At 45.7% G+C, this 21,870-nt stretch overlaps 1 pseudogene; it reads left to right on the forward strand.

The window, feature by feature from the left end:
• The first annotated feature begins 7,008 nt into the window (after nt 1-7,008).
• LOC129488289 (nuclease EXOG, mitochondrial-like) overlaps nt 7,009-21,870 on the forward strand; it is a 59,310-nt pseudogene continuing 44,448 nt past the window's right edge.

Here is a 21,870-nt window from a genome sequence, read left to right on the forward strand (position 1 = left end):
ATGGATACTGCTGAAAACTGAATTAGTAAATTATAAGACCATCTCAATACTTCCAGAGTACAGAGCAAAAAGATGAAGAAATTGAAATTGTGAAAGAAAAAATAAAAGAGAAAAAATAAATTCATGGGAGCTACTATTGATATGTTGGAAGCTTGAAAAATAAAATGGAGCACATATTATATACTATAACTACAAAACATCATTAAAAGAAATGAAAGAAAACCTAAGTAAATGGAAAGACATCCTGTGTTACTGGATTTAAAGACCTGACATTTTAAAGACCTGACATTAAGATGGCAATACTCTCCAGGTTGATCTACAGATGCAATATAATCTCTATCAAATTCCATTTGCCTGTCTTATAGAAATTGATAAGCTGATACTATAATTCATATGAAAATGCAAGGGATCAAAAATAGCCAAAATAAACTTAAGAAAAAAGAACCTAGTCAGAGGATTACACTTCCCAGTTTCAAACCTCATGACAAAGCCATAGTAATCGAGACAATGTGGTGCTCGTATAAGTACATACAGATCAATGGAATAGAATTAAAAATTCAGAACTAAACCCATGCATCTATGGTCAATTCATTTTCAACAAGGATATCAAAATAATGCAATACATTGGGATAGAATAGTCTTTTCAATAAATGGTGCTGGGACAGCTGGATATCCACGAGAAAGAATGAATTTGACATCTACTTTACAGCAGATACAAAGATTAACTTAAAATGGATCACAGCTTCCTTCCTTCCTTCCTCCCTCCCTTCCTTCCTTCCTTCCTTTCTTTCTCTTTCCCTCTCTGGCCCAGGCTACAATCTACTCCGCTTGCAGCTGCCCGCGCCGCGGACTGCCTGGGACTGCCGGCGCACGCGACCACTCCCTTCCTTTTCTCCTTTCGCTGCCGGCACGCGTTCGCCATCTTGGCCACGCTGGTCGCCAGCTCCTGACGCCGAGTGCTCTGCCCGCCTCAGCCTCCCGAGGTACTGGGACTACAGACGGAGTCTCGCCCCAGTGCTCGGTGTTGCCCGGGCTGGAGTGCGGTGGCGTGGTCTGGCCTCGCGGCAGCCTCTGCCCCCCCAGCCGCCTGCCTTGACCTACCAGGGTGCTGGGATTGCAGCCCCTGCCCGGCCGCCGCCCCATCTGGGAGGTGGGGAGCGCCTCTGCCCGGCCGCCCCGTCTGGGAAGTGAGGAGAGCCTCTGCCCGGCCGCCCCGTCTGGGAAGTGAGGAGCGCCTCTGCCCGGCCACCCACCGTCTGGGAAGTGAGGAGCGCCTCTGCCCGGCCACCCACCGTCTGAGAAGTGAGGAGCGCCTCTGCCCAGCCTCCCCGTCTGGGAAGTAAGGAGCACCTCTGCCCGGCCACCATCGTCTGGGAAGTGAGGAGTGCCTCTGCCCGGCCACCCGTCTGGGAAGTGAGGAGCGCCTCTGCCCGGCCACCCACCATCTGGGAAGTGAGGAGCGCCTCTGCCCGGCCACCCACCGTCTGGGAAGTGAGGAGCGCCTCTGCCCGGCCGCCCCGTCCGGGAAGAAATGAGGAGCGCCTCTGCCCGGGCGCCCCATCCGGGAAAAAGTGAGGAGCGCCTCTGCCCGGCCGCCCCATCTGGGAGGTGAGGAGCGCCTCTGCCCGGCCACCCATCGTCTGGGAAGTGAGGAGCGCCTCTGCCCGGCCACCCACCGTCTGGGAAGTGAGGAGCGCCTCTGCCCGGCCACCCACCGTCTGGGAAGTGAGGAGCGCCTCTGCCCGGCCACCCACCGTCTGGGAAGTGAGGAGCGCCTCTGCCCGGCCGCCCCGTCTGGGAAGTGAGGAGCGCCTCTGCCTGGCCGCCCCGTCCGGGAAGAAGTGAGGAGCGCCTCTGCCCGGGTGCCCCGTCCGGGAAGAAGTGAGGAGCGCCTCTGCCCGGCCGCCCCATCTGGGAGGTGAAGAGCGCCTCTGCCCGGCCACCCATCGTCTGGGAAGTGAGGAGCGCCTCTGCCCGGCCGCCCCGTCCGGGAAGAAGTGAGGAGCGCCTCTGCCCGGGCGCCCCGTCCGGGAAGAAGTGAGGAGCGCCTCTGCCCGGCCGCCCCGTCCGGGAAGAAGTGAGGAGCGCCTCTGCCCGGCCGCCCCGTCGGGAAGAAGTGAGGAGCGCCTCTGCCCGGCCACCCACCGTCTGGGAAGTGAGGAGCGCCTCTGCCCGGCCGCCCCGTCTGGGAAGTGAGGAGCGCCTCTGCCTGGCCGCCCCGTCCGGGAAGAAGTGAGGAGCGCCTCTGCCCGGGCGCCCCGTCCAGGAAGAAGTGAGGAGCGCCTCTGCCCGGCCGCCCCATCCGGGAAGAAGTGAGGAGCGCCTCTGCCCGGCCGCCCCATCTGGGAGGTGAGGAGCGCCTCTGCCCGGCCACCCATTGTCTGGGAAGTGAGGAGCGCCTCTGCCCGGCCGCCCCGTCCGGGAAGAAGTGAGGAGCGCCTCTGCCCAGCCGCCCCGTCCGGGAAGAAGTGAGGAGCGCCTCTGCCCGGGCGCCCCGTCCGGGAAGAAGTGAGGAGCGCCTCTGCCCGGCCGCCCCGTCCGGGAAGAAGTGAGGAGCGCCTCTGCCCAGCCGCCCCGTCCGGGAAGAAGTGAGGAGCGCCTCTGCCCGGCCGCCCCGTCCGGGAAGAAGTGAGGAGCGCCTCTGCCTGGCCGCCCCGTCTGGGAGGTGAGGAGCGCCTCTGCCCGGCTACCCATCGTCTGGGAGGTGAGGAGCGCCTCTGCCCGGCTACCCATCGTCTGGGAGGTGAGGAGCGCCTCTGCCCGGCTACCCATCGTCTGGGAAGTGAGGAGCGCCTCTGCCCGGCCACCCATCGTCTGGGAGGTGAGGAGCGCCTCTGCCCGGCCACCCATCGTCTGGAAAGTGAGGAGAGCCTCTGCCCGGCTGCCCCATCTGGGAAGTGAGGAGCGCCTCTGCCCGGCCACCCATCATCTGGGAAGTGAGGAGCGCCTCTGCCCGGCCGCCCCGTCTGGGAAGTGAGGAGCGCCTCTGCCCGGCCGCCCCGTCCGGGAAGAAGTGAGGAGGGCCTCTGCCCGGCCACCCATCGTCTGGGAAGTGAGGAGCGCCTCTGCCCGGCCACCTATCGTCTGGGAAGAAGTGAGGAGCGTCTCTGCCTGGCCGCCCCGTCTGGGAAGTGAGGAGCCCCTCTGCCCAGCCGCCCCCTGTCTGGGTAGAAGTGAGGAGCTCCTCTGCCTGGTCGCTCCGTCTGGGAGGTCTACCACGGAGGCCAGAAGCAATGTGGGGGCTGGACGTGGTGGCTCACGCCTGTGGTCCCGGCACTCTGGGGGGCGAGGCGGGTTGATCACTTCGGGCTAGGAGTTCGAGACCAGTCTGGCCAACTTGGCGAAACATGAAGAATACAACAGACAAACCAACCAACGAACTCAGTGACAACAAAACAGGTCTACCCTGGAGTCATACTCTAATTTTTTCTATTTTCCTCCCTTTCTGATCCTTTATCCCACTTTCTTTTTCTTCCTCTTCCTTCTCCCTGTTCTTTGTCAAATAGAGGATTGAGTTATTATCACTGATCCATATAAAGTCCCTCTCTCATTTATTTTAACTCCCACCCCCCATTTCTATTCCCCGACTTCCCATGTGCAACCTTCCTAATATGTTTGATACGCATCTTTTTGTTTGTATGTATTTTTAGAAAATGTTTATTGTTTTTGTATGCAAAAAAAATTAATAAAAAAAAATAAAATAAAATAAAATGGATCACAGATCTAAATGTAAGAGCTGAAACTGTAAAACTATCTTTATAGAGTTATTTGACACTGGATTAGGTTTCTTAATATGACACCAAAAGTACGAGCAACAAAAGAAAAAGCTAGATAAATTGATTCATAAAAATTAAAAACCTTTGTACATCAAAGGACAGAATCAAGAAAGTGAAAAGACAACCCATAATATGGGAGAAAATATTTGCAAATCATCTATCTGATAAATATCTATTATGGAGATATATAAATATCTATTATGGAGATACATAAAGAACATATATGTATATATATAAAGAACATTTGATGCTACTTGCAATTAAATAAAACTCAATAAAGAGGTAAATAGAGTAAACAAAAAGTACTGGAGAATAAAAGCCTCATGGGATCTAAATAATTATTGATAATGTTTTTATAAAATCTAATACAAATGCTATATAGCATAGAAAAAACAAAAATTGAAACATTAAAAAAATCTATAATTAAAATCCCAGTTTATTTCAACAAATGTGGGTGGTATGGGCCCTTGAGGGTGAATTTTAACCGTTAAAAGTCTCATCATGTTTGGAGAAGAGAATGGGGAATAAAAATATATATACCACCAGGCACAGTGGTTCATGCCTGTAATCCCAGCATTTTGGGAGGCCAAAGCATGACGATCACTTGAGCCCAGGAGTTTGAGACCAGCCTGGGCAACATAGTGAGACCTTGTCTCTATAAAAAATAAACAAATTAGTCGGGTGTGGTGGCATGATCCTGACGTCCCAGGTACTCGGGAGACTGAAGTGGGAGAATCACTTAAGCCCAGGAAGTTAAGGCTACAGTATCCATTATGGTGCCACTGCACTCCAGTCTGGGTGACAGAGATCCTGTCTTAAAAAGAGAAAAGATACATCCTTTTTTTCTTTATAAGCATATCAGTTATTTATAAACATAACCGTTTTTTTGTTTTATTTTAAAGATACTGACCACAACTTCTTGTAGAACTTTCAAATAATTTGAGAAGAAAGAAATACAAAGAAACCAAAACCAATACCACTTCACCAACACCACAAGTCAGGAAGAAAAGGGAAAAACAAAGCATAAAAAAGAGAAAACACAATTTAAGGTGTATGAATACATTCTTAGCATCAATAACAATAAATTCAGTGGGCTAAATTTCCCTGTTGAAAGACAAAAATCTCTCTGAAAAAAAACAAAAGAAAATACAGCTATATTCTCTTTATGAATAATATCTGAATTAAAACAACATAGATTGAAATTAAATGGATGGCCAACAAGGGTAAAACAAGTGAAGACAAAAAGAAGCAAAAGTGGCAATATAAAATCAAAGTGAAATTGATGATTTAAAAGAAAGCACCCGCCGGACCTGGTGGCTCACGCCTGTAAATCCAAGCACTTTGGGAGGCCAAGGCGGGCAGATCACAAGGTCAAGAGATCCAGACCATCCTGGCCAACATGGTGAAATCCTGTCTTTACTAAAAATACAAAAATTAGCTGGGCGAGGTGGTGTGCACATGTAGTCCCAGCTACTCGGGAGGCTGAGGCAGGAGAACTGCTTGAACCTGGGAGGCGGAGGTTGCAGTGAGCCAAGATTACACCACTGCACTCCCACCTGGTGACAGAGCAAGATTCCATCTCAAAAAAAAAAAAAAAAAAAAAAAAAAAAAAGCACTGCCAGGCATGGTGGTGCATGCCTATAATCTCAGCTACTCAGAAGGCTCAGGTGGAAGGATCTCTTGAGGCCAGGAGATTGAGACCAGCCTGGGCAACATAGCAAAAACAGCACCCCACCCCTGCTGCCACCTGCCCCATCTCAAGAATCAATTAATGGGCCAGCTGCGGTGGCTCATGCCTGTAATTCCAGCACTTTGGGAGGCTGAGGTGGGCAGATCATGAGGTCAGGAGTTCGAGACCAGCCTGACCAACATGGTGAAACCCTGTCTCTACTAAAAATACAAAAATTAGCCGGACGTGGTGGTGCACACCTGTAATCCCAGCTACTCAGGAGGCTGAGGCAGGAGAATCACTTGAACCCAGGAGGCAGAGGTTGCAGTGAGCTGTGCCACTGCACTCCAGCCTGGGCAACGAGCAAGACTCCATATCAAAAAAAAAAAAAAATGAATTAATGAATACAAAAAATAAGCATTAAGTAGGACAAGACAAAAGAATAGTGAGTATCTTTTGAACACACCTGTAGTGAGTGCTTTAAATACATCTTCTCAAATAATCTTTACTACTCCATGGAATGACTGTAGTTAATGATTTCTTTCATTTTGCAAATGAGGACCAGACATCAGAGAGATTAAATGATGTTTGTAGTTCACAGTGATAGATGGACATGGAACTCAAACCCTGATATGCTAATTCTAAAGTGCAAGCTCATAGCACCAAAATATTTAAATAAATAACTAATGGGGATAAAAGGAGAATTTATTTTAAAATTTTTAACCCATTTCTTTAAGAATTTGACAGATCACATAGACCAAAAATAAACAGAGAGGATTTGGAAAATAAACAAAACACATATGTCAGAGGGCTGAGGCAGGAGAATCGCTTGAACCTGGGAGGTGGAGGTTGCAGTGAGTGGAGATCGTGCCACTGCACTCTAGCCTCGTGTCAGAGTGAGACTCTGTCTCAAACAAACAAACAAAAAAACACATGTAATACATACAGATAACGTTGAACTCTAAAAAGATAGTACATGCATTCTTTTCTTTCTTTTTTTTTTTTTTTGGATGGAGTTTTACTCTTGTTGCCCAGGCTGGAGTGCAATGGCATGATCTCGGCTCACTGCAACCTCTGCCTCACAGGTTCAAACGATTCTCCTGCCTCAGCCTCCCGAGTAGCTGGGATCACAGGCACCCATCACCACACCCAGCTAATTTTTTGTATTTTTAGTAGAGACAGGGGTTCAAGACATAGGCCAGGCTGGTCTCGAACTCCTGACCTCAGGTGATCTGCCTGCCTTGGCCTTCCAAGGTGCTGAGATTACAGGCATGAGCCACTGCACCTGGCCTACATGCATTCTTTTCTAAAGTCCAAGAATATTTACAAACATTGAAATGTTCTAAACCACAAGGAAAATCTTAACAAATTCTAAAGAATGGAAATCTAGAGCCTAAGCCATAGTTTTTGACCCTAAAATAAGAAAGCTACAAATTAATTATTAAAAGAATAAATCTGCTTGATGAGTTAATTTTTTCTATATAAAAATAAATATAATCTGCAATTACAGATTAGTTAGAAGTTATGAACAGTCAAAACACACTTACTAAAACCCAGGGGTTCATGACATTGGATTTGGGAATGATTTCTGAATATGACACCGAAAGCACAGGCAGCAAAAGTAATAATAGATAAAACAGACTACATCAAAATAAAAAACTGTGCATCAAAGGACACGATCAAAGAGGGAAAAGAAAAATTACAGAATGACAGAAAACATTTGCGAATCTTGTATCTGATAAGCGGTTAATACTCAGACTATGTAAGGAACTCCTAAACTCAATAACAACAACAAAAGACCAGGCTGGGCACAGTGGCTCACACTTGTAATCCCAGCACTTTGGGAGGCTGAGACAGGCAGATCACTTGAGGTCAGGAGTTCAAGACCAGGCTGGCCAACGTGGTGAAACCCTGTCTCTACTAAAAATACAAAAATTAGCTGGGTGTGGTAGCACATGTGCCTGTAATCCCAGCTAGTCGGGAGGCTGAGGCAGAAGAATCACTTGAACTCAGGAGACAGAGGTTGCAGGGAACCGAGATCGCCCCACTGCACTCCAGTTTGGGTGACAAAGTGAGACTTCATCTCAAAAAACAAACAAAAAACCAAAAGACCAACCAGATCAAAAAACAGGCAAAGAATTTGAGTAACATTTTCCTAAAGAAGATATACAAATGGCCAACAAGCACATGAAAGATGCTCAACAACACTAATCACTAGGGAAATGCAAATCAAAGCCACAATGAGATACCACCTTATACCCAGCAGGATGGCTACTATTAGAAAGAAAGAAAAAATAAAATAACAAGTATTGTCAAGAATGCGGAAAAATCAGAATCCTTGTGCACTGCTGGCAGGAATGTAAAATGGTACGGCTGCTGTGGAAAACAGTATGGCAGTTCTTCAAAAAATTAAAAACAGAATTGCCACATGATCCAGTAATTCTGGATATACACTTAAAAGAACTGAAAGCAGAGACTCAAGAGAGATTTGTACACCCATGTTCATATCAGCATTATTAACAATAGTCAAAAGGTAGAAGCAACCCAAGTATCCATTACAGATGAATCAATAAATGAATCAATAAACAAAATGTGATAAATACATACAACGGGATATTATTCCACCTTAAAAAGGAAGGACCTCTGACACATGGATCAGCCTTGCTTTAAAAGCAAGCCTTGCCAGCTTGCTTTTAAAACTCTCTAGGTTATTTTATTTTGTTTTATTTTATTTTATTGAGATGGGGGGTCTCACTGTCACCCAGGCTGGAGTGCAGTGGTGCAATCTCAGCTCACTGCAACCTCTGCCTCCCAGGCTCAAGAGATCCTCCCACCTCAGCCTCCTAAGTAGCTGGGATTACAGGTGCACACCACCACACCGGGCTAATTTTTGTATTTTTAGTAAAGACGGGATTTTGCCATGTTGGGCAGGCTGGTCTCAAACTCCTGACCTCAAGCAATCTGTCCACTCAACCTCCCCAAGAGTTGGGATTGCAGGCATGTGCCATCACACCTAGCCTAGGTTATTTCATAATGTCCTCTTTAAATGCTCACATCTCTTCATAGATACTTTTTAGTAGAGAGATAATAATATCTGATTTTTTTTCTTTTTTTTTTTAAGACGGAGTCTTGCTCTGTCACCCAGGCTGGAGTGCAGTGGCGCGATCTTGGCTCACTGCAAGCTCCGCCTCCCGGGTTCACGCCATTCTCCTGCCTCAGCCTCTCTGAGTAGCTGGGACTGCAGGCGCCCGCCACCAGGCCCGGCTAATTTTTTTTTGTATTTTTAGTAGAGACGGGGTTTCACCGTGGTCTCGATCTCCTGACCTTGTGATCTGCCTGCCTCGGCCTCCCAAAGTGCTGGGATTACCGGCTTGAGCCACCACACCCAGCAATAATATCTGATTTTTTTGAGACTACACAGAACGAGTAGTTGGAATTTTTCATGTTTCCTTGGATTGTTTTTCTTAGTTTTTTTTTTTTTGAAATGGAGTTTTGCTCTTGTTGCCCAGGCTGGAGTATAATGGAGCGATCTCGGCTCACTGCAACATCCCCATCCCGGGTTCAAGCGATTGTCCTGCCTCAGCCTCCCAAGTTGCTGGGATTATAGGCACCTGCCACCATGCCCAGCTAATTTTTTGTGTTTTTAGTAGAGATGGGGTTTCACCATGTTGGCCAGGCCGGTCTCGAACTTCTGACCTCAGGTGATCCGCCTGCCTCAGCCTCCTAAAGTGCTGGGATTACAGGCGTAATGGTTTTTCTTTTTAACTTTTTGCTTGTTTCTTTCACATTTTTAATTTATTTACTTATTTTCCATTCTTATACATGTTTCATGCTGATATTTTCTTATTTTAATTACTTAAGTAATTCAGTTAATTGCTGAAGAATAGTGTGGGGTGGAGGGACTGAGCAAAGGTTAAAGAAATTGAGGGAGTCCCAGCTGTGATTTGGAATTTTTGGTCATTAATGAACTCCTATCAAATTTGATATATCGTTTCCCCACGGACACGTCTCCTTTTAGTTTTGGGCATTAAAAGGACAATGTTGGCCAGGCGCAGTGGCTCATGCCTGTAATCGCAGCACTTTGGGAAGCCGAGGCAGGCAGATCACTTGAGGTCAGGAGTTGATGACCAGCCTGGCTAACATGGTGAAACCTCATGTCTACTAAAAATATAAAAATTAGCCAGGCATGGTGGCGCACGCCTGTAATCTCAGCTATTTGGGAAGCCGAGGCAGAAGAACTGCTTGAACCCGGGAGACAGAGTTTGCAGTGAGCCTAGATCGCAGCACTGCACTCCAGCCTGGGCAACAGAGCAAGACTCCGTCTCAAAAAAAAAAAAAAAACAATGCACAGTAAACCTTTACATCTTTTCCCTGTCATCCAGTAATCACTGTCTCCCCTCTTTCCATTTTACCTCTGACAGTCTTCCTTGGCCTCACTACTGAGTTATCGGTGATAAAAATGCCATGGTTACATAATTTCTATGACTTACCTCACATGTTCTGTAATATAGTACTTTCCCCTTATCTCGGGGGATACATTGCGAGACCCCCAGTGGATGCCTAAAACAATGGATAGTACCAAACCCTATATCTACTGTGATTTTTCGATCCAGTAACCAAGACACTACTAAGTGACTAACAGGTGAGTAGCAGAGATAGGGACACCTCTGTTTTATTGTGCTTCACTTCACTGTACTTCAGATACTGCATTTTACTAACTGAAGGTTTGTGGTAACCCTGAATCAAGCAAGTCTATGCGTGCCATTTTTCCAGCAGTGCTTACTTTGTGTCTCTGTGTCACATTTTTGTAATTCTTATGATATTTCAAACTTTTCCTTTTTTTTTTTTTTTTTTGAGACAGAGTCTTGCTCTTGTCACCCAGGCTGGAGTGCAGTGGCGTGATCTCGGCTCACTGCAACCTCTGCCTCCCGGGTTCACGCCATTCTCATGCCTCAGCCTTTCCGAGTAGCTGGGACTACAGGCGCCCGCCACCACGCCCGGCTAATTTTTTATATTTTTTTTTAGTAGAGACGGGGTTTCACCGTGGTCTCGATCTCCTGACCTCGTGATTCACCCGCCTCGGCCTCCCAAAGTGCTGGGATTACAAGCGTGAGCCACCGCGCCCGGCCTTTTTTTTTTTTCTTTTCTTGAGACAGAGTCTAGCTCTGTCGCCCAGGCTGGAGTGCAGTGGCACAATCTCGGCTCACTGCAACCTCCGTCTCCCAGATTCAAGTGATTCTCCTGCCTCAGCCTCCCAAATAGCTGGAATTACAGGCGCCCACCACCACGCCCAGTTAATTTTTGTATTTTTAGTAGAGATGGGGTTTCACTGTGTTGGCCAGGCTGGTCTCGAACTCCTGACCTCATGATCCACCCACCTCGGCCTTCCAAAGTGCTCGGATTGCAAGCGTGAGCCACCATGCCCAGCCATCTCTCACTTTCAATCAAAAGCTAGAAATGATTAAACTTACTGAGGAAGGCATATCAAAAGCTGAGGGAGGCCAAAAGCTAGGCTTCTTACACCAAACAGCGAAGTTGTGAATACAAAGTTCTTTTTTTTTTTTTTTTTTTTTGGAGACAGGAGTCTCACTCTATTGCCCAGGCTGGAGTGTAGTGTGGCTCAATCTCGGCTCACTGCAACCTCTGCCTCCTGGGTTCAAGCAATTCTCCTGCCTCGACCTCCCGAGTAGCTGGGATTACAGGCGCCCACCACCATGCCTGGCTAATTTTTGTATTTGAAGTAGAGAAGGGGTTTCACTATGTTGGCTAGGCTGATCTCGAACTCCTGACCTTAAGTGATCTGCCTGCCTCAGCCTCCCAAAATGCTGGGATTACAGGCGTGAGCCATCATGCCTGGCCAGAAAAAGTTCTTAAAGGAAATTAAAAGTGCTACTCCAGTGAACACACAAATGATAAGACAGTGAAGCAGTCTTATTGCTGAAATGGAGAATGTCTAAGTGGCCTGGATAGATCAAACCAACCACAACATTCTCGTAAGCCAAAGCCTAATCCAGAGCAAGACCCTAACTCTAACTCTTCAATTCAATGAAGGCTGAGAGTGCTGGAAGCAATGGAAGAAAAGTCTGAAGCTAGCAGAGGTTGGTTCATGAAGTTTAAGGAAATAAGCCACCTCCATAACAAAAAAAGTGCAAGGTGAAGCAGCGAGTGCTGACGTAGGAGCTGCAGCAAGTTATCCAGAAGATCTAGCTAAGATCATGGGTGAAGGTGGATACAATGAACAACAGATTTTCTTTTTTGTTTAATTTTTATTTTTTGTAGAGACAGAATCTCGTTTTGTTGTCCAGTCTGGTCTTGAACTCCTGGGCTTAAGCGAGCCTCCCGCCTCAGCCTCACAAAGTGCTGGGATTACAGGCATGAACCACCACACCAGACCACAGATTTTCCAATGTAGATAAAACAGCCTTATATTGGAAGAAGAGGCCATCTAGGAATTTCGTAGCTAGAGAAAAATTAATGTCTGGCTTCAAAGGACAGGCTGACTCTCTTCTTACGGGCTAATGCAGCTGATGACTTTCAGTTGAAGCCATTGCTCATTTACCATTCCAAAAACTCTAGGGCTCTTAAAAATGATGCTAAATCCAGCCTCGCCTACATGGCAAAACCTCGTCTTTACTAAAAATACAAAAATTAGCTGAGTGTGATGGTATGCACCTGTAGTCCCAGATACTCGGTAGGCTAAGGCAGAAGAATCACTTGAACCTGGAAGGCGGAGGTTACAGTGAGCCAAGATCGCACCACTTCACTCAAGCCTGGGTGACAGAGTGCAACTCTGTCTCAAAAAAAAAAAAAAAAATGCTAAATCTACTCTGCCTGTGCTCTATAAATGGAACAACAAAGCCTGCATGACAGCACATCTGTTTACAGCATGGTTTACTGAATACTTTAAAGCCCACTGTTGAGACCTACCGCTCAGAAAAAAAAACATTCCTTTCAAAATATTACTGCTCGGGCCAGGCGCAGTGGCTCATGCCTGTAATCCCAGCAATTTGCGAGGCCAAGGCAGGTGGATTACCTTAGGTCAGGAGTTCCAGACCAGCCTAACCAATATGGTGAAACCCCGTCTCTACTAAAAATACAAAATTAGCTGGGCATGGAGGCACATGCCTGTAATTCCAGTTACTCAGGAGGCTAAGGCAGGAGAATTGCTTGAAGCCGGGAGGCGGATGTTGCAGTGAGCTGAGATTGCGCCACTGTATTCCAGCCTGGGCAACAAGAGCAAAACTCCAACTCAAAAAAAAAAAAAAAGAAACAAATATATATATAACTGCTCGTTGACAATGCATCTGATCATACAAGAGCTCTGATGGAGATGTATGAGTAGATTAAAAGTTGTTTTCCTATAATCTCAGCACTTTAGGAGGCCGAGGCAGGTTGATCACCTGAAGTTGGGAGTTTGAGACCAGCCTGACCAACATGGAGAAACCGCGTCTCTACTAAAAATACAAAAAAATTTGCCGGGTGTGGTGGCGGATGCCTGTAATCCCAGCTACTTGGGAGACTGAGGAAGGAGAATTGCTTGAACCTGGGAGGCAGAGGTTGCAGTGAGCCGAGATTTCACCATTGAGCTCCAGCCTGGACAATAAGAGTGAAACTCTGTCTCAAAAAAAAAAAAAAAATTGTTTTCATGCCTGCTAACACAACATCCATTCTGTAGCCTATGGCTCAAAGAGTAATTCTGACTTTCGAGTCTTATTTTTTCTTTCCTTCCTTCCTTCCTTCCTTCCTTCCTTCCTTCCTTCCTTCCTTCCTTCCTCCCTTTCTTCCTTCCTTCCTTCCTTCCTTTCTTTTTTGACACAGAGTTTCGCTCTTGTTGCCCAGGCTGGAGTGCAACGGTATGATCTCAGCTCACCACAACTTCTGCCTCCCAAGTTTAAGCGATTCTCCTGCCTCAGCCTTCCAAGTAGCTGGGATTACAGGCATGTGCCACCATGCCCTGCTAATTTTGTATTTTTAGTAGAGAAAGGCTTTCTCCATGTTGGTCAGGCTGGTCTCAAACTCCCAACCTCAGGTGATCTGCCCGTCTCGGCCTCCCAAAGTGCTGGGATTACAGGCGTGAGCCACCACGCCCAACCCTTATTTTATTTTTGAGATGGAGTTTCACTCTTGTTGCCATGCTGGAGTGCAATGGTCCAATCTCAGCTCACTGCAACTTCCACCTCCCAGGTTCAAGGGATTCTTCTGCCTCAGCCTCCTAAGTAACTGGGATGACAGGTGCCGGCCACCACACCCAGCTAATTTTTATGTTTTTAGTAGAGATGAGTTTTGCCATGTTGGCCAGGCTGGGCTTGAACTCCTGACCTCAGGTGATCTGCCTGCCTTGGCCTCCCAATGTGCTGGGATTACAGGAGTGAGCCACTGCACCCAGCCTTGAGTCTTATTATTTAAGGAACACACTTTTTGACCGGGCATGGTGGCTCACACCTGTAATCCCAGCACTTTGGGAGGCATAGGCGGGTGGCCCCTGAGGTCAGGAGATTGAGACCACCCTGGCCAACATGGTGAAACTCTCTCTACTAAAAATACAAAATTAGGCCGGGTGCCGTGGTTCATGCCTATAATCCCAGCACTTTGGGAGGCCGAGGTGGGCAGATCACCTGAGGTCAGGAGTTCGAGACCAGCCTGGCCAACATGGTGGAACTCCGTCTCTACTAAAAATACAAAAATTAGCCGGGCATGGTGGTGGGCACTTGTAATCCCAGCTACTTGGGAGGCTGAGGCAGGATAATCACTTGAACCCAGGAGGCAGAGGTTGCAGTGAGCCTAAATCGCCCCATTGCACTCCAGCCTGGGCAACGAGAGTGAAATTCCATCTCAAAAAAAAAGAAGAAAAAGAAAAAAAAATTAGCCAGGCGTGGTGGTGCACGCCTGTAATCCCAGCTACTCAGGAGGCTGAGGCAGGAGAATCGCTTGAACCTGGGAGGCAGAGGTTGCAGTGAGCCGAGACCGCACCATTGCACTCCAGCCTGGGCGACAAGAGAGTAACTCCATTTCAAAAAAAAAAAAGAAAAAAGAAAAGAAACACATTTTTTAAGGCTATAGCTGCCACTGGTAGTGATTACTCTGGTGAATCTAGACAAAATAAATCGAAAACCCTCTGAAAAGGAATCACCACTTAGATGCCATTAAGAACATTTGTGATCATGGGAGGAAGTAAAAATATCAACATTAACAGGAGTTTGGAAGAGGTTAATTCCAGCTCTCACGGACAACTTTGAAGGGTTCAAGACTTCAGTTGAGAAAGTAATTACAGATGTGGTAGAAATAGCAAGAGAACTAGAAGTGGAAGCAAAGCTCAAAGATGTGACTAGATTGCTATGATCTCCTGATAAAACTTGTACAGGTGGCCGAGCACAGTGGCTCACGCCTGTAATCCCAGCACTCTGGAATGCCTAGGCAGGTGGATCACGAGGTCAAGAGATCGAGACCATCCGGGCCAACATGGTGAAACCCCGTCTCTACTAAAAATACAAAACGTAGCTGGGCATTGCGGTGAGCGCCTGTAATCCCAGCTACTGGGGAGGCTGAGGCAGGAGAATAGCTTGAACCCGGGAGGCAGAGGTTGCAGTGAGCCAAGATCACACCACTGCACTCCAGCCTGGTGACAAAGTGAGACTCCAACTCAAAAAAAAAAAAAAAAAAGAAAAGAAAAAAAACTTCAACAGGTGAGGAATTTTTTTTGCTTGATGAGCTAGCAAAGAAAGTGGTTTCTTGAGACGGACTCTACTCCTGGTGAAGAGGCTGTGAACATCGTTGAAATTTTCAGACAACAAAGGGTTAGGCGCAGTGGCTCACACCTATAATCCCAGGACTTTGGGAGGCTGAGGCAGGCAGATCACTTGAGACCAGGAGTTCGAGACAAGCCTGGCCAACATGGTGAAACCCAGTCTCTACTAAAAATACAAAACTTAGCTGGGCGTGGTTGCACATGCCTGTAGTTGAGCTACTCAGGAGGCTGAGGCAGGAAAATCACTTGAACCCAAGAGGCGGAGGTTGCAGTGAACCATGATCACACTACCGCACTCCAGCCTTGGAGACACAGCGAGACTCCATCTCAAAAAAAAAAAAAAAAAAATGACAACAAAGGATTATTCCATAAAGCTAATTCATAAAGCAGTATCAAAGTTTGAGAGGACTGACTCCAATTCTGAAAGTTCTACTATGGATAAAAGTGGATCAAACAGCATTGCATGCTACAGAGAAATCTTTTTGAAAGGAAGAGTCAATCGAGGTGGCAAACTTCACTGTTTTCTTTTAAAGAAATTGCCAGGCCCAGCACGGTGGCTCACGCCTGTAATCCCAGCACTTTGGGAGGCCAAAGTGGGCGGATCACCTGAGGTCAGGAGTTGAAGACGAGCCTGGCCAACATGGTGAGACCCCGTCTCTACTAATAATACAAAAAAATTAGCTGAGCGTGGTGGTGCACACCTGTAATCTCAGCTACTCGGGAGGCTGAGGCAGGAGAACTGCTTGAACCTGGGAGGCAGAGGTTGCAGTGAGCCAAGACTGTGCCATTGCACTCCAGCCTGGGTGACAGGACTGAAACTCCGTCTCAAAAAATAAAAAAAGAAAGAAAGAAATTGCCACAGCCCAACCTTCAGCAACCACCCTTCTCATCAGTTAGCAGCCATCAACATCAAGGCAAGACCCTCCACCAGCAAAAAAAAAAAAAAGATGATTCTCTGACAGCTCAGATGATTGTTAGCATTATTAGTACTGCTACTTTTTTAGCAATAAAGTATATTTTAATTAAGGTATGTACTTTCTAAAGATGTAATGCTATTGTACATTTAATAAACTACAGTATAGGGCCAGGCACTGTGGCTCACGCCTGTAATCCCAGCACTTTGGGAGGCTGAGGTGGGTGAATCACAAGGTCAGGAGTTCAAGACCAGCCTGACCAAGATGGTGAAACCCCATCTCTACTAAAAATACAAAAATTAGCCAGGCGAGATGGCAGGTGCCTGTAATCCCAGCTACTCAGGAGGCTGGGCAGGAGAATTGCTTGAACTCAGAGCCAGGAGGTTGCAGTGAGCCGAGATCGTGCCATTGCACTCCGGCCTGGGTGACAGAGTGAGACTCTGTCTCATAAATAAATAAATAAATAAATAACAGTATAATGTAAACCTAACTGGGAAACCAGAAAATTTGTGTGACTCGCTTTATGGAGATATGCACTTTGTTGCAGTGGTCTGGAACTGAACCCACAACATTTCCCAAGTATTCCTGTGCAGCATGGACGGCTAGACAAAAGGATGATTCATCTCCCTGGTAGGATGGAGTGGGACGGCATGAGATTTCATCATGCTACTCTGAAGAGCATGCAATTTAAAATGTATGAATTGTTTATTTCTTGGATTTTCCATTTAATATTTTCAGACCATGGTTGACTATGGGTAACTGAAACCACAGAAAGCAAAACCACTGATAAGCGGGGACTGCTTGATACAATCTGGTCTCATTAAAGGAATATTCCCTGCTTTTACTAAGGCCAATCCACACTCTTGATAAGGAGATCCTGAATATGTTGTCATGTCACTGACATTCTCGCCTAGGGCAGGAGAAGGCTCCTTGTGAACTCTTTTAAGCACCCTCTCTCTCTGGCCTCCAGCTTTTACAGCATTTGACAAATGTGTGTCATAACTTGTTTGTTTTGTGACTGTGATGGTGAGTTTATATATCAACTTAGCTAGGCTAGAGCACCCAGTTATTTATGTTATTTATGTTGCTGTGAAAGTATTTTGGAGAGATTGTTAAGACTTACAATCAGCCAGGTACAGTAGCTCACGCCTGTAATCCCAGCACTTTGGGAGGCCGAGGTGGGCGGATCACCTGAGGTCAGGAGTTCAAGCCCAGCCTGGTCAACATGGTGAAACTCCGTCTCTACTAAAAATACAAAACAAATTAGCTGGGTGTGGTGGCGGGCGCCTGTAATCCCAGCTACTCAGGAGGCTGAGGCAGGAGAATCGCTTGAACCCCGGGAGGCAGACGGTGCAGTGAGCTGAGATTGCACCATTGCACTCCAGCCTAGGCAACAAGAGCAAAACTCTGTCTCAAACAAACAAACAAAAAAAGATGTACAATAATTTACTTTAAGTAAAGGAGCTTATCCTTGATAATGTGGGTGAGACTTATCCAGCCAGCTGAAAGGCCTTAAGAGAAAAACTGAGGTTTCCCTAAAGAAGAAAAAATTCTGACTCAAAACAGCAGCAGCAGCTCCTGCCTCAGAGTTTCCAAACTGCTGGCCTGCCCTACAGGTTTCAGATTTGGCAGTCCCCACAATCATATAAGCCAATACCTTGAATTAAGATAGAGAGAGAGAGAGAGAGAAAGAGAGTGTGTGTGTGTGTGTGTGTGTGTGTGCGTGCGTGTGTGTGTGTGTGCTGAAAATACTTTTTCCAGTTGGGCACAATGGCTGTAATCCCAGCACTTTGGGAGGCCAAGGTGGGCAGATCCCTTGAGCTTGGAAGTTCAAGACCAGCCTGGGCAACATGGCGAAGGCCCATCTCTACAAAAAATAAAAAAATAAGCCAGGCGTAGTGGTGGTCCCTATAGTCCCAGCTACTCGAGAGGCTGAGATGGGAGAATTGCTTGAGACCAGGAGGTGGAGATGAGCTATGACTGCAACACTGCACTCCAGCCTGAGTGACAGAGCAAGACCCTGTCTCAAAAAAAAAAAAGAAAAGAAAAAGAAAAAATACTTTTTCCATTTCATATCCTGTCTTTTCAGTCTCTTTATAGTGTCTTTGATGAGCAGACGTTCCTAATATGAACTTTTATCAGTCTTTTACCTCTCATAGTTTATACTTTTTAATCATCCTCTACTCCCAAGTCTTAAAGATAATTATCCTATGTTTTCTCAAAAACACAAAGTTTTTTTGTTTGTTTGAGACAGGGTCTTGCTCTGTTGCCCAGGCTGTAGTGCAGTGGTGCATATCTCTGGTGCCATCTCAGTTTTGCAGCCTCAACCTCCCAGGCTCAAGCGATCTGCCCACCTTGGCCTCCCAAAGTTCTGAGATTACAGGGATGAGCCACCACGTCTGGCCAAATTTAAGGCTTTTACTTTCACATTTACATTATTACTCCAGCTGAAATTGTTTTGTTTTGTTTTGTTTTGTTTTTTGAGACAGAGTCTCCCTGTCGCCCAGACTGGAGTGCAGTGGCGCGATCTCGGCTCACTGCAGGCTCCGCCCCCCAGGGTTCGCCATTCTCCTGCCTCAGCCTCCCGAGTAGCTGGGACTACAGGCGCCCGCCACCTCGCCCAGCTAATTTTTTGTATTTTTAGTAGAGACGGGGTTTCACTGTGTTAGCCAGGATGAAATTAAGTTTTAAAAATATGGTATGAGGGCTGGGCACAGTGGCTCACGCCTGTAATCCCAGTACTTTGAGAGGCCAACGCGGGCAGATCACGAGGTCAGGAGATCGAGACTATCCTGGCTAACACGGTGAAACCCCGTCTCTACTAAAAAAAAAGTACAAAAACTTAGCTGGGCATGGTGGTGGGCGCCTGTAGTCCCAGGCACTCAGGAGGCTGAGGCAGGAGAATGGTGTGAATGTGGGAGGCGGAGCTTGCAGTGAGCTGAGATCGCGCCACTGCACTCTAGCCTGGGCGACAGAGCGAGACTCCGTCTCAAAAAAAAAAAACAAAAAACAAAGATATGATATGGGATAGGGCTCCAGTTGTCCACATGGCTTTATTCCTTTACATTGTTTTTTTCAAGATACTTATTATTATACTGTGTGATATTTTATTATGCATTTATTTATATATTGTCTCCTACTAGAATGTATGCTACATGAAGGCAAGGATTTTATTCTGTTTTGCTCATGCTATATCTTCAGCATCTAGAACAGTAACTGACATAGGACAGGAGCAAATCAATATTCATTGGATGGATGGATGGATGGATGGACAGATGCATGGGTGGATGGGTGGATGAGTAAATGGATGGATGGGCGGATGGATGGTAAATAATGAATCAGGATGGATGGATTCTGCTTGGTTTTATAGCTCTTGCTTCACCCTGTGCATTACCCACCAAATTAAAATCTCTGTGGCAGCTGTCTCACTCTGCTTTATAATCCCAAGTCACCTAGCACAGTGCTTTACATTTCAAACATACTCAGTAGATATTTATTAAATCAAATCAAATCTACCTCCATATAACCTTTCTCCCTCACTCTTATGCATCATGCACAATTCTACAAGATTAAGCCACCTAAAATCAAGTTTGATCTATATCTCTGTGCTACTCAAAAATCTTCCAATAAATTTTTTCGATGAACTTTGACATGAAACCATTGTTTTGAGAAATCTTCTAATTATTATGTACAGATAAAATCTTCTATTTTTTAAGGAAGTAGCATATATGTTATTTAATCCCTACAGTTACCCTGTAAGACAAGTAATAATAGCCTCCCCGCTTGACAGGTGAGAAAACAGCCTGAGAGAGGTTTAACACTTTTTCCAATGTCAGTTACCTAATAAGTATATGATCTATCTGATTCCAAGAATGTAACTATACTACATTTTGCTGTAACTTCCCTGGTACTCAGAACCTTCCACAGCATGGTCCCTATCAATTTTTCCAGTATTACTCTTCTACCATAGCCAGAAATTACTATTAAATTTTAGAAGTGTATCCTTCCTATGAAGTCTATGTAAATAGTAAAAAATGGGAAGCAAGCAATTGGTCAACCATAGGGAAATAATTTAAAAGAAAATCAAAATTCACTGCAAGAAATCTAGCAATTGAAAATAATGTCAGGCCAGGCACAGTGGCTCATGCCTGTAATCCCAGCACTTTGGGAGGTCAAGGCAGGCGGATCACCTGAGGTCAGGAGTTCAAGACCAGCCCGACCAATATGGAGAAACCCTATCTCTACTAAAAATACAAAAATTAGCCAGGCGTGGTGGCGCATGCCTGTAATTCCAGCTACTCAGGAGTCTGAGGCAGGAGGATTGCCTGAACCTGGGAGGCGGAGGTTGCAGTGAGCTGAGATTGCGCCATTGCACTCCAGGCCTAGGCAACAAGAGTGAAACTCTGTCTCAAAAAAAAGAAAGAAAGAAAAGAAAAAGAAAATAATGTCTACATGCCTACTTTGACATGTTTCTCATACCTGTAATCCCAGTACTTTGGGAGGCTGATGTGGGCAGATTGCTTGAGCTCACAAGTTCAAGACCAGCTTGAGAAACATGGTGAAAACCTGTTTCTACACAAAATATAAAAGTTAGCCAGGCATGGTTCCATGCACCATAGTCCCAGCTACTTGGGAAGCTGAGGTGGAAGGATGGCTTGAGCCCAGGAGGCAGAGGTTGCAGTAAGCCAAGATGGTGTCACTGCCCTCTAGCCTGGGCAATAGAGCCAGACCCTGTCACAAAAAATAAAAAGAAACGTTTAAAAATAAGATGGATTGAAGGATGAATAGAGAGATATGTGACAGAGCATTTATATTAAAATCTTAACTGTATAAATAAGCGATGAGAATATAGGTGTTCACAGTAAAACGTTTTCAACTCTTCTGTATGCTTCAAAATATTTAAGTAAATCTACTGAGAAAATTGTATATAAAAATTATTATAAATGTGTAAAAAGAGACTGCCTCACCCAAGAAAAAACTAAAGGAAATTTACTAAATTATTAATAGTATCTGTGTTTGGATAGCATCATATGAGTAATTTTTATTTTTTCCTTTTTGTACTTTTTAGTATTTTACAAATGTTTAACAGGCATGTTACCCAATTCTAATAAAAACCATTTTTAAGAAAATAAAGATGCGTATTATCTCATACTTTACAATCTTATGGCAAAACTAACAGGACGTATGAGAAAGAATGAGAATCAATGGATAGAGGCAGACAGATAAAATGGAGAGTTGGCCCTAAGACTGCCTCCATGCTTTAATAAATATAACCTGAGGAACTTAAAGGACTGCCCCTTTTTACTGAAAGGTCTCTACTATTAAAATATGTCTATTTTCCTTTTTTTCTTGATGATCAAAAAGACCACTTCTAGTGGAAGTCCTTTCACACTCCCTTATGTCCTGTTGCTTAGAGCTGAGCCAGCCCCTGGAGCCCTTGGCTGCCACCAACCACTACTACCCACTTCGAGTGTTAGTGGAGGCCTCCCAGTCCTGTGGAGCTGATGATCTGGTAAATAGCTCTTGAGGCTTTTTAAAAGCATATTCCTGGAATTCTGGCTCCCTACTGTTAAAATAAATAAATTCTCTACACCAGCATGCCAGAATGGAGTTGGGCTTTGGAGCTAAGGTCAAGGGTAGGGTCAATCAGCAGGGGTCTCACAAAACCCCAGAGGCTGACATTTCGAGGCAGGGTAACTTTTTTAAATGTAAAAGTAAGTGTTTACAGATTCTGGAAACAAACAAACAAACTTGACTCGGCATCTT

Source organism: Symphalangus syndactylus, chromosome 1 (assembly GCF_028878055.3).
Source record: "Symphalangus syndactylus isolate Jambi chromosome 1, NHGRI_mSymSyn1-v2.1_pri, whole genome shotgun sequence".
Taxonomy (NCBI): Eukaryota; Metazoa; Chordata; class Mammalia; order Primates; family Hylobatidae; genus Symphalangus; species Symphalangus syndactylus.